Source organism: Simochromis diagramma, unplaced genomic scaffold (assembly GCF_900408965.1).
Source record: "Simochromis diagramma unplaced genomic scaffold, fSimDia1.1 OVJJ01000413.1, whole genome shotgun sequence".
In the NCBI taxonomy this organism is placed as follows: domain Eukaryota; kingdom Metazoa; phylum Chordata; class Actinopteri; order Cichliformes; family Cichlidae; genus Simochromis; species Simochromis diagramma.
Genome location: NW_024386948.1, coordinates 1,762,731 through 1,776,343, shown reverse-complemented (window position 1 = coordinate 1,776,343; position 13,613 = coordinate 1,762,731). Strand labels below are relative to the sequence as shown.

The 13,613-nt window shown below is 42.7% G+C and overlaps 1 long non-coding RNA gene across 1 annotated transcript; it reads left to right on the top strand.

Annotated features, from left to right (window-relative positions):
• Positions 1–7,944: 7,944 nt before the first annotated feature.
• Positions 7,945–12,803, top strand: LOC120737601. Its single transcript, XR_005696777.1, has 3 exons — positions 7,945–7,955; positions 10,752–10,755; positions 12,614–12,803. It is a non-coding gene; the product is annotated as an uncharacterized LOC120737601 (long non-coding RNA).
• Positions 12,804–13,613: the final 810 nt, after the last annotated feature.

The window sequence follows — 13,613 nt, the reverse complement described above, 5'->3', positions numbered from 1 at the left end:
TTTGACCCCGCAGATAATTTCCTCCCTTAATAGCAACTGTGCTTGCACAGGGTGTCTCTTTCTTCTTTTTATTAACCTCTGGATTGTTTTATGATTTAAAGTTAAAGGTGTGACTGCTTTGACTGACAGGTTTTCAGGCACAGCAAATTAAGGTTGCTTAACTCACTTAACTCACAAGAGAGGTTGTGTTTGAGCCATTTGGATGTTTTGTTTTGTTTTTTTTACTGGGATTACTGCCTTCCTTTATATTTTGCTGGGTAAATGGGGTACAAGGTTCGAACATGCACGAAAATGCAACATATAAGACAATTTTAACAAGTTTGAAAGTCAATATTAGAATAGTTCTCCAGGTTTCTTGAAGGACACTCAAAGCTCTTCTTTGGATTTTTCTGCCTTTTGTTAGGTTTTCTGTCAAGATGATTCCACACTGCTTCATTAATGTTGAGGCCTGGGGAGGCCAATCAGTCTTCAGCACCACTGGCTAAAACCCAAACCATGACTGAGCCTCCACCGTGTTTTATAGATGGTTGTAGACACTCGCTGTTTTGTTTCTCGCCTCAGCTCCGCTGTACATACTGACAACAGTTTGATTTATCGCTCCATAAGACCTGACACTGTTGTTATATGTTGTTATCCAGTTCTTGTGTAATTTAGAGTACCGCAGCTTTTTCTTCGTTTATGAATGATCTTCTCAACAGCCACCCTTCAAATGAGACCATTTCTTACAAGGTTTCAAAACTGTTTTATCCTTGCCATTTTTTTCATGGAGTTAGCTAAAGAAATGGGGGGGGGGGGGGGGGGGGGGGGGGGGGGACTGTGTTTTTCTTCTTGTTGAAATTACAGTTTAAAATCTGCTCTTTGCTCAGCTGTCTATCATGTGTAGACACAACACTGGACAGGTGTTTGAGTTAAGTGTTTTTATTAATCCCTGAATTATTTATAAGTCAGTGTATAGTGGCAAAACAAAACAACAAAGCATTCCTCTGAAAATGGTCAGGTACAAGGACTGGACTGAAAATGAGTGATAAAGTGCCTAATGTCCAAAAGCAAAACTGGGACAAACCTACAGAAAGCCAGGGAAGCTATTGCTCAAGCCCACTTCAAGAAGTCGGACTCTGTGGAAGCAAACTATAAAGTCGTGAGGGGTGGCTTGAAGCTCACTCATTTTATCTCTTAACTTAGTACACCTCTGTCTAAGTTAAGAGATAAGTGCGAGATGTTGCAGTGATCACAGAGATAGACAGAAACTGTGGGACAAAGTTAGCGGGTGTATAAAAGTTCCAACCGGCCTTGCAGCCTAACAACAGCATTGATGCCTATTTAGTATGCGCGCTAAACACTTGGCCAGGTTTCACTTGGTCATCCACATACTCGAGTGATATTAAAATGCCCTACTGTTTAACTTGGGACTGTTTCCACCATAATGCCTGCACTTTATCTTGATCACGTATAACATCCAAGTAGGTGGCGGAAGGTGTGGTTGTAGGTATTTCTTGGAAGCAACACATACCGCACTTGGAAAAAAGCACCAGAAGGAAACATTAATTCTTTCATTTTTTGGCAACATTCATGAAACTTAGAATTCCTGCCTGAGCTTGCAGTAACTGACGGTAATGAAAAAGAGCTTTTTCACATCCTTGCACTCCCTGTGTCCTGGAAGAATGCCTTTACAAAGTTAGCCAAAGTGCAGAACAATAAGGGAAGATGTACCCATCTGGTGTAAACACACACCCCCACGCTTTATTTTTTGTGTTTGTTTCCTGTAAGAATCGAGACAAATGATCAGTACCACCTTGATCTAGATTATATAGAAAAAACAGCACACGGATACATTTAAGCATGCACATAAGTGAGCAGAATTTTGCAGTCATATTTTCCTCTGAGCATACTTTCCATATTTCCTAATGACATAAGCCAGCTCAAAGGTGTATGTGTGTGCTTTTTCCATAACATCCCATTAGTCTCTCTAATGTCATTCCCCACCGTGCTCCCAACACAAACACTTGAAAACCTGGCATGTAATCTGTTTCATGTGTGCCCTACACACGAAACATAATCCTCTGGATTATTTGAGCCATGTTGGAACATCAGGAATCCTTTTTTAAATCCATCTGTTCCTCCTCAGCTCTACTCGTACTCTGTGTCCTCTCCTTTGATGATTTAGGAGACTTCAGAAGAAGTTGGTAATATTTTTTTTCTTCCTGAATCTTGCAGAAATGTATTCATCCTCGCTGTGGTGGCAGAAAATTTCTTGCAATCCCGCTCTTGTCCGGTCCAAAACATCAGTCATCACTGTGGAAAAGCTTTTAGTCACAAGCCCACTCAAAGTGAAGCTGGAAAAGTAAACAAGGCAATTAGGAGGAAGAAAAAGGGGGAAGACAGGATTCCCGGAAAACCTTTGCATCAAAACAGGGTTTGGCCGACTCTGACCTGTGAGCCGTTGGACAACATCCGTCTGGCGTGTGTGTTGTTTTCGTATGATGATGTGGTTCTGCGGGGGACCAGGTGACACACTGTAGTTTGGTTAGATTGGTCAGCGTCTCAGTGATGCGTCTTGTTCTGTTGTCTGAATCACCTGCTTGATTCTGACTCTTTGGCTTTTACAGTCACACAAACCGTCATTTCTCAAAAGTGAACAAAGAAGTCAAACATCACATAATTGGTTTGCAAAGTGTCTTAGACACAATTGTGGATGATCTCTCTGACAAAAAGACAAATTAAATTTCTTTAAGCACACCTCAACATGGCGCTGTGGTGTGGTGGTTAACACTGTGGCCCTGTAGGTCCTGGGTTTGATTCCATGACCCGGATCAGCTAGGGCATTTCTGTCTGGAGGTTGAACATTCTCTCCTAAGACCTGCAGTTAGTAGTGTCTCACCTGACCTGGACATGTGCGTCAATGAAGGCCTCTCCTTGCTTTACTTTCTGCTCAGTTTGTACCAACAGCATTTCCTCTCCTTGTGTCTCATGTTGCGTTAAATTTGGAGTCGGAAATTGGAAATCTCGGCTTCTGGTGAGTCAATTTGGATTTCCAAGACTGAAAGTTGGAGAAGCTTGTGATCTTCTGCCACTGTTGTGTATTTGTGGTTTGCAACTTCGCAGATGAATGTAATGCAGCATTAGTCCCTCCCGACTGAACATACAAACAGTGGAGTCACGGATGAGGCACAAGTGTAGAAGAGATGAGGTAATAACATTTAAAATTAAAGCAGTGTGAATTAAAAATAGTGACTTTGGCACATCATCTGTCCAACGTGACAGATTTAATATGTTGGCCTCCTTTCAGTTAAGTTCACATTGTAGAACAATTTACCCTTTTTATCCAGAATAAGGCCCACATACACACTAAAGAATCGCAAAGTGAACCTCTTTAATGCATCGTAGGTAAAATAGCTTCTGCAGGAATATAGATCATTCGGGAATCCTCCTCTCTCCTCCAGATGCATTTTAGGAACTGAGAATACCAGACAGACGAGACAAGGGAAAGTCCAGTTGCTCACTTTTGGGCAGCTTCCAGCTGGTTTATGAGTTCTTCTGTTCTTTAGCCAATGCTCCTGCATACATTTTCAATCATCCACATACTACATTACTGATGTCTTATCTGATGCCTTAGAACACCACACTACAGTTTAGGTTCAACAAATTGACAATTGGACCCTTTTTCTTAGTGGACTCTTCTCGTTTGCTAAGAGCCAGAGTTAGTAACAAGTTGTATCAACAGGGATGTAGCAGGATTATCATGCCTGTTAAGTATCTGGATGGCATCCAGAGCACAAAAAGCTGTAAGTGTGTCAGAGGCCTGACACATGTTTCTGCAGACACTACGATGAAGCCTACCCATAGTGCGCCTGTGTTGCTTGTAGTTTCACTGCCAAAACACTAGCAGTTGATCCACTGTCTTCTGATCATTCGAAAAATGGTGGTTTCTAGCCAAGTGCATGCCAAGTTACAGCATAAGCACTTTTAGCAGGTTTTGTGGTTATAGCAGTGTTGATTTAACACACAGTTTAAGTCCGACTTACAGGTCACACCAGGAAGTCCAGGCAAATATTTCTGAACGTACAAAATATCCTCCTCCAGCATTCGTACAAGTCTTCTTACCTTGCTCCAGCTGCAGCACTTGGACTTCCTCCGACACTGTGCTCACACTTGACAAATTGATACTTCGCAGCCAAATCAAAACACAGAATCGGATGCAGAGCATGCTTTGTGGTTCCTGCGTTCGTGTGATAGACGATTCCTCACGGAAAACGTGCCTACTGACCAAATCAACCACTCCCCTGAAACTCAGAAGTTGAAACATGTCCGTCAAGAAATGAACTTTGTATCATCGCCTCCATGCGCCTTGAAATAGGGTGAATTTGTGCCAGAAATGCCTACTTGCCGTTTATAAATCGACCTCTTTACCTTAGTTTTTCCAAACCGGGCATGCAACAGAAACACTAATTAAAGGGTGCTGATTGGACATGGCTGGCCTGTCTTCTGTAGTAATAGCAACCATCTGGATCGGAAACCTGTGCCCATGGATAGATGGCGAAACAGAGAGAAACATGTGGATTATTCTTTAATATTATCCATGCATTCCTATTCTATAATGGATTTTAACCACAGGAATTCTCCCTGGCCTCTGCAGCGGTTACAGACCGAACGGTAAAATATGACCCGTTGACATCACCAGAAAAAGATGAAGTATCTGAAGGAAGGCACACACAAACGTGATGTGACAATTTGCAATGAGCTGATATTCCGAGACAATTGTTTTTGGTGGCATTTTGCCTAAAATTGCCTAATAAGTTCTATTCATAGACTCTGCACTGACTGATAAACTCACTGACTCTGCAGCTGTTTCACCAAAACCCCCCTTTTATCTACAAAACAGACATAATTTAGAAACAATACATAAAGCAAGCCACCCACTCTTTTACAAATATTCAGGGACATAAATACACCAGTGTCTGCATTATGCTGACACACGCTGGGAACGCTTCCCGATCTTCAACAATCAGCGAAGCACCCTGTGACCTCCAACTGAAGTAAAAGCTGCACTTATCGACGGCACTGTGATCCGAGCCTCCAGCCTAGCAGGTCAGAGCCATTCCTCTAAATCCAGCACTTTGTCAGCAGTGACAGCTCACGTCCATTACAGCTGTCTGTCTCCGAGATGGAGAGGACTGATACCCCAGCGACCTGGAACTGCTCTCATCTTCTCTGACCTTTGTGCCTTTCATGCTTCCTTCCTTTCCTTCTAGCCATGTATCTTTTTAAGACAGCACCTTGTGGGTCTGTAGTCGCTCACATATTGCAGCAAAAACAGGGAATTGGAGTATTGCTGCAAGGCAGTCAAGCTGACAGCATAATAATTCTGTGGTTGTAGCCGCCAACAACAATTTTGGGTTTGGGCTTTACTCCAGAGTTATAAGAGGGTTCCTGCAAAACAAATTTTCATTTACAAAAAGTGATTGTTCCCTTACGTCTCCAACTGAAATTCCATTGCTACTGTTGTGTGGTCCATGGAGTCCTGAGTGTCACGCAAGAAAAGTGTAAATGCATGAAAGCAAATACAACCCCCAATTTCAAAAACAGTGAGGCTGCTGTGCAAAATGTAAATAAAAACATAGTGCAATGACTTGCAAATCTAAAACCCCCCATGTTTTATTCATAATAGAACATAACAAAATAACAAATGTCATGAAATGTACTAGTTCATTTTGAATTTGATGGCAGCAATAAGGCTGGAAAAGTTAGCGGTATTAAAGAGAAATTGCTGGAGGATCCCTTTGAAACTAATTAGGTTAACTGGCACCAGGTTGATAACAGTATTGGGTATAAAAAGAGCATCTTAGACAGGCTTAGAGAGTTTCTCAGGAGTAAAGATGAGAAGAGGTACACCAGTCTGCAAAAAACTCCATCTACAAATTCCTGAACAATTTCGGAATAATGTTCCTCAGCCTAAAATTGTGAAGACCGGGAATATCTAATTATGTACAGAACATGATATAATCAAAAGATTTAGAGAATTTGGAGAAATCTCTGTGCGCAAAGGACGAAGCTGAAAATCAATACTAGATGCCTGTGATGTTTAGGCCCCTTTAAGCAGCACTGCATTGAAAACAAGCACGACTCTGTCATGGAAATCACTGCATGCATATTTGCTATCCACAAATTCAAGTTAGAGCTTCTATGATGCAAAGAAGAAGTCGTGTGTGAACATGATCCAGAAACACTACTGTCTTCTTCAGGCCAGCGCTCATTTAAAATGGACTGAGTCCAAGCGGAAAACTGTTGTGTGGTCAGACGAATCAACATTTGAAATTCTTTTTGGAAAACAAAGACACCACATTTTTCATACTAATAAGGAAAGAGAGCATCAGTGCTGTGTTCAAAAGCCTGCATCTCTGACGGTATGGGAATGGCTCGGTGTCTATGGAACTGGCATCTTGCACATCTTGAAAGGCACGATTAGAGCTTAAAGGTATATCCATGTTTCAGAGCATTCAGATGACACTTTATTCAGGGAAGGCCTTGATTATTTCAGCTTGGCCACATATGAACTTTTTTGACATGTGTTGCTTTCATCAAATTCTAAACAGGCAAATATTTTTTGTAAATGCTTCATGTTCTCATCTTAAACATTTCATATGCTCTCTTTGATTCTTCTGAGAATAAAATATGAGATTTGCAGATCAGTGGATTTTTGTAGTTTTGTTTAGTTTGACATGGCGTCCCAACATAACAACACCTCCACTACAAAACTGTGTCTACTCACAGCATTATCTTTAACATCCAAACAAGTCAAACCCAAGTCTGTGAAACAGAAACTTTTCAGGATAATCCAGGGTTATCCCACTCCCTAAAAAGTGCCAGCTTAGTGCTCCCATCAGGTATTGGTGAGCATGCTGACAGACTGTCAGGCCAGACATCCTTTTTGCCGGCAGCTTGAAACTCAGAAGAACTCCCTTTTTACTCTCAAGCCAGAGCAGAAACTGCTCTGCAGAATAACATCTACCGTGATACCTTGTGGTTGAAGTCATAAAATAAAGTCTTTAGTTAATAATATTGAACCCTGTCCTTCTTTAGTCTGAATTCCTTGTAACATGTTTGACTTCCAGCTGACAATAGCTGACATTCTGATGACATTGCAGCTGTGTCTCACTACCGAATGTGTCAGGTTTAATTTAAGGGGGAAAAAAGCCCTAAGGAGATCAGTCTTAGCCACGTGTTTCTCATATTTGCAGGGCGTAGTGCAAACACTTCTGACAGCATATTCGTCATTTCGTTTCTCAGTCATGTAACAGCAGGCTCTTAAATTGAAGGAGTTAAACACAGAAGTTGAAGAATTGAGTGCCGGACGTATTATCTAGCTGTCAAGCAGAGAGATTTGTTGTGGTGATTATTGATTGTCTCCAGGGATGAGGAGAAAGGTGACTCCGGGGCTGTATTTCTGTCAATGGGCTGGAAAACATCTGCCCACTCTCCAGTAAAGGTGGAAAAGGTCAACTACTTAGGCCTCCCGATTGGCTGCGAGGGCTGTGTTTGTGTCTGGATCGGATTTGTTTGACATTACTCTTGAAGGAAGATACTAATTCCCTGCAGAAACATTTGGACTTCACTGTATGACACACAGTTTTCAAGGCGGCAATTTATAAACTTGTTTTCTATTTTATTGTAAGTAAAAGCTAACGCTGTGTCTTGTATTATTCCAGCTAGCTTGGGCAAAGTTTTTCATTTACACATGGGTGCCTGTTGCAAAGGTCTGGGCTGCATGTGAACATAAGATTACATAGCTTTGATGTATGCTCAGGCATCCAGGTAAGGAAATCCCTGAAAGTTGATTCTGCTGATCTGGATGTAACGTTTTCAGTGGGAGAAACGTTTCGTCGCTCATCCAAGTGACTTCTTCACTCTGAAGAAGTCAGAGGAACAGAATCAACTTTCTGGCACGAGATTAGAGTTTTGTCACATTATTGTAAAGCATGGCTACCTGTTTCCCTCCATTTCCAACCTGTATGTTGTTCCTTTATTCAAAGGTCTCTCCTTGATGTCACGGCAATGCCTCAATCAGCAGTTTCACAGATGCCTTCCAGCTTCTGGTTGCACTTATCCACGGTGGCCATCATATTTTCGGCCTTTCCTCCCTGAAGACCTTTTCTCGAAACTGTCTGTTCAGTTGTTTTGTTTTGGTGGGTGGTGGGTGGGAGTGGGTTATCAGGCGTCACCTTTAGCTAAAGCTAGGTGGTGGTTTTTATCATGTGTTTGTCTTGTGACATTCAAACTGTGTCTATGTACCTTTCTCTCCTCATTGCAGAGCTGTGAGGGTTATTTATTGGGTTATTTAGCCCCAACTGATCATGACAGATGCTCAGAGTCTCATTCTGACTAAAGTTTCTTCCTGTTAAAAGGGAGTTTTTTCGCCCACTGCTTGCTCATAGAAGGTAATCCGATTGTTGGGGGTTTCTCTGTAATATTGTAGGGTTTTCACCTTACAATGTGCAGCACCTTGAGGTGATTGTTGTTGTGACTTGGTGCTATATAAAGCTAAATTGTGGAATGGAATTGAATTCGCTACACCTCGAGTACATTTTTAGCAGTTTTATCTGGACTGTGTAACTGTTGCCTCTAAACATCTGGAATCTTAGGCCAAGCTGCCATTAACACAGTGAATCAAACAACTGGGAGTTTGTTCATTACTAGGTGTGTTTCTCTCTTCCCTGTTGAGATATAGGGCTGAACAAGTGGTGACATTTTTTATTAAAGTTATATTTAAAACTACATCTCTGAGCCAGTTGTAGTAATGTTAGTGTTTAATTGTTAGATTTTCCAGGGGTGAAGTCTTCCCGGGCACTTCTCAGAGTCAGAGGAGAAAGTGTCCATTTCCAACTGGTTGGTGAAATCCTCCTTTTGATTGTCATGGTTGCTAGCAGATTTCTGCGGTCACCTGTAGTTCTTCTGGAACAGCACTCACCAGCTACTTTGTGAAGGGTGAAGTGACACAACGTAGAACCAGAAGAAGAAAAAGGAGACCAGACTGCACAAAATCCGACATGGGTGAAATCACCAGCATGTAGGCCGATTTCACACCGGTTTATCAGCCAACTAGAGCAATGCCCAGTCTATGAACCTTGCTCAGTCAGCAGTCGGAGTCAGGATAAAACCTCAGCCTGGAATAATCCAATATTCATTAACATCAGCTAATGGAATGGAAAATAAGATGAGTGTGCAGTGAGTCAAAGTGGGAATGTTTACTCTTGAAACTGTGCTTGATCCCTTTAATTGGAACTTGAGAAGCATTAAAAACTGTCCTTTTTAAAGAAAAGTGTGAGAATGAGAACATATGTGCTATTGGCTCTTATATTTCTTCCTTTCAGCCTCCCATCTGCTCTTACATAGCACTCACATGTACATACACTTCCCTTGCTGGACCCCATGCTCTTTGATCCTAAGCCTGTCTCCTGGTATGACTTGGCACATCTGGCACCGTGCCCCTGCTGCCCTTAACCGTGTTTTCCCCTTCACGAGGATGGGAGGAATGGAGGGCTGGAGAGAGAAACGAGAAGGGAAAGAAGGGGAGGGCTGCAATTCCACACCTGCATTTAGAGCAGTATGGAAGCAATTCATGGAATTTACCTGGATGTAGTTTCCCTCAACTTCTCGTGTTTCTCTGTCTCTTTGTCTCTGGAGAGATGTTGAGATTTTGAGTGTATGCATACAAAGGTTACCTATAAACCCATTCACACATGCAAACACTGCGATATATGTGCACATACAGTATGCTAAATTCAACATCAAATACGCCACCCTCTAAGGGCTGCCATAAAACCTAAAAACTTCAAAGTGGCCTTGCTACCCAGAGTCCCTTGCTGCCCCCTGACATCACTTACACTCTGTTTTCACAGCTGCTGCTCCCGGTGTCAACACAGCCCACTCCTCACACTGCTCTCTTCTGCTTCGATGTGTGTGTAACTGACTGAGGCGTGTTTATGTCTGAGGACCGTGTCTCATGTATATGGAAGTGTGTTTGTTGGCATGGCGACAGATGGACTTGCATGCTATGTTTTACATGCCCTTTAAAACATAATGTGGTTCACCAGGTTAGGTACAGCATGTACAGATTTTGCTTGTTTTGAGTGGGTTTTCTTCAGGAACACAGCTAAACAGAAGAATAAGAAATGAGCAGCTGTGGTGTTTGGTACTGATACATCCTGATACATTCTCCTTCTTCAGAGAATAAAATAGTGAAAAATTATAAAATAGTAAACCACTTAATTGAGTGCATGCAGTGGATTCATGCTTTGAAGAAAGGGCATTTTGTCTCTTCTTTGGTAAGCTGACCAACCGCAGATATCTCAGGCATTCTGGTTTCAAATGAACAATGATATCAAAAGAGTTTTAAACTGAGCACGCTATCATATTTTACAAAAGCAAGGGGTATAAGAAGGATTATAGCCACTACTACGGTTCATAGAAACTATGAACAATTGTGTGCAGTCTTTGTCAGAGTAAACCACACTTCTGGACGTGTAACCAGACTCTAAACAGGTATGTGGATGTTAAGGCCTTAGTCACACAAGCTGTGAGTTCTGTCATCGACTATCTGCGATCCACCTGTCGGGAGGTTAAGGTGTGTACTCCACAACCAGTTGCAAACGGTTACTGGTGATCGTTGTGAAATCAGTTGCTAAAGAAACCTATCAGTGGCCCCCTGATAGCCACCTGTTGCTAGGGAAAATGGTCTATTCTGCAACCATTTAGAGAGTAGTTGCTGGAAGTCGCTGGTAGTAACTAGTTAGAAATTGATCAAAAAGAGATACGACACTGCACTAAAAACCTTGTTGTGATTGCAAAAAAAAAAAAGAAGTGTAAAAAGTTAATGTAAACTGGAAATAAACAATGTTCGGTTTAAAATTTGAAAGCCTCTTGAAAAAAGGCTTTACTACAGCTGAAAGAATAAATGGTAAATATCTTCTGACAAGTATAAACTACGGGCAACCACGGCAATCTGACAGCAAACAAAGCAACTGTAAGGAGGTTCTTGAAGTTGCACCTTGTTTGTGACTAACAGGGGGTCTGTGTGATTTTATCAGAATTTTTATCAGAATCAAAGGTCTGTATGACTGAGGCCTAAACTGCAAGGAATTAAGGTGACGGTGCTAGCACCGTTAACTTCAGTCACACTGAGCAAACCAGTCTGATGTTGTGTGTATGGAATATCATGAGCGCTGCGAAGTTCTGCATAGAGCTATTTCTAATACTAATGGATTATTGAAGAATGCAATGAACTGTACATGCTCAACATTTGTATAAGCAAAGTTTAATCCGGTCTGTTGATTTGCCTTAGTACTGTAGCTGTGTGCAATAAAATTGTGATCTCATTGCTTTTGAAATGGTTGCTTTAATGACAGGGACCAGGTCTGCAACCACTTGCAGTCTTTGGTGAATCAAAAAGGTGTTGAATGCAGACAACTTGAAATTTGTTTGTGATAATTCGGAAATTATCTTCTTAATTAAATTCCAGAGAGTCCAGTCACTACTTCACAGAAACAGAAATTCAGAATTTCCTCCACAACCAATGACGTTGTTGCTGTAAGATGGCGATTTAACAGCAAAAAGACATGTGCACTCAACAACCTGAGTCCAGGGGAGCAACTCCGTCCCTGCAGTCTGATGTCAGCTTGTGTGTCGTTCAGCCCTGGCATAAAGGGGATTCCCATTATGTCACTGGTGCCTTGGGAAGAGAAGGAGGGAGAGCACTGTCGTCACCCCCAACAGATAATGGACACCCAGAGGCGGCTGTCACATGAGAGACTTGACTGAGGAATGGCTGTCGGTTTTGGCTCCTGCCCACACTATGTGGACGGTTACAGTGTTGTGAGGCCACGTCACTGTGATGAACTGTGAAATGAGGCATTATTCTGCAGGCCTGAGTGGTCTGTTCTGTCTCTTGACAATTATCACAGTGCACAATAATGAGCTTTCATATCTCCTTGGGCCGTTGTGAACAATAGAAACAAAAGTGATACTATGAGACTCGCTCTCCATGGGCTGCCGTGACTGGGACGAGGCAGCGTTTAATATTATCAGATGAGGTATTGTGAGTGATTGCGTGGGGCACAAATGAAAGGAACCGAAGGAAGTATGCACAGTTTATATACGCTTTCTTCTTTGGGTTTTGGTTCCTCACGTCTTCATTACCATTTTTATGCATTCGTATGTTAAGAGTTCCCCCTAGAGGCGAGCACAAATAGCCTCTCTTTTAGTTAAAGTGTGGAAAGCGAGTCAGTAAGAGCTGCAAGCTATTTTTGTACAGCTGTATCGCAACATATTGCCATGTGCTTGAATGGTGCTACGAACTTGGCTATTACAGCAGAAACAGCACAACATTGTTCAAGCAAGTGTGATAACTTTTATGCTGTTTTTGTGCAGCTGTCAGCAGATCCATCTATTTTACCGGGCGCCTATTAGCTTTATCTGATGCTAACCTTGCCGTCAGGCTTAGTCACCAAATTACAGCATTGTTCAGGCAAGTGTAAAAATTTTGGAATTAGAATGAAATAAAAGGAAAAGGGTGGAGTGCCCACTCTGGGTCAGGGACGAGTTCCTGCCCCAAGTGGAGGAGTCTCTGGGTCTTGTTCATGAGTGATGGGAGAAGGGAGCGGGCGATCGACAGACAGATTGGTGCAGCGGCCGCAGTGATGCGGATGCTTTACTGGTCTGTTGCGGTGAAGAGAGAGCTGAGTGTAAAAGCGAAGTTCTCAATTTACCGGTCGATCTACGTCCCTACCCTCACCTATGGTCATGAGCTGTGGGTAGTGACTGAAAGAACGAGATCGCGAATACACGCGGCGGAAATGGGCTTCCTCCGAAGGGTGGCTAGCCTCTCCCTTAGAGATAGGGTGAGAAGTTCGACCATTCGGGAGGGGCTGTCCTCCACATCGAAAGGAACCAGTTGAGGTGGTTCGGGCATCTGACAAGGATGCCTCCTGGGCGCCTCCTGGGTGAGGTTTTCTGGGCATTTCCCACCGGGAAGAGGCCCCAGGGCTGGCCTGGGAATGCCTTGGAGTTCCCCCGGACAAGCTGGAGGAGGTAGCTGGGGAGAGGGAGGTCTGGGCTTCTCTGCTTGCGCTGCTGCCCCCGTGACCTGGCCCCGGATAAGCGGAAGAAAATGGATGGATGGATGGATAGAATGAAATATGCATTTGCATGCAATAAACTGAGATAAACTGTTTATTGTTATCCTGCTTAGACCTAGCGGGTGTTTGCGTGTTCTCTGGCACGCAAAACAGCAGAAAATGCACTGTCTGCAGAGGAGAAAATAGGTTGACTATTGAGGCGGCAGTCACAGGAAGTCCAGTAGAGCTAAACTCTTTCAGCCTCCTAAGTTTGCAAGAATTGACAAAGAGATCTCAGTTTGTGCCACGAAGTAACTTCCTGTTCCTTCTTCTTTTTGCTTCCAAACTATTCTTCGTCTGTGAGTCCAACGCAACCGTTTTGTTAGTCCAAAAGAATTCAATGAACCAATCTATAGTCTAAATAAATCACGAAAGGACCTGTATGTGTAAACAGTTCATATCGTGCAGCTGTCAGCAGATCCTGGAAGATCTATTTAACACGGCGCC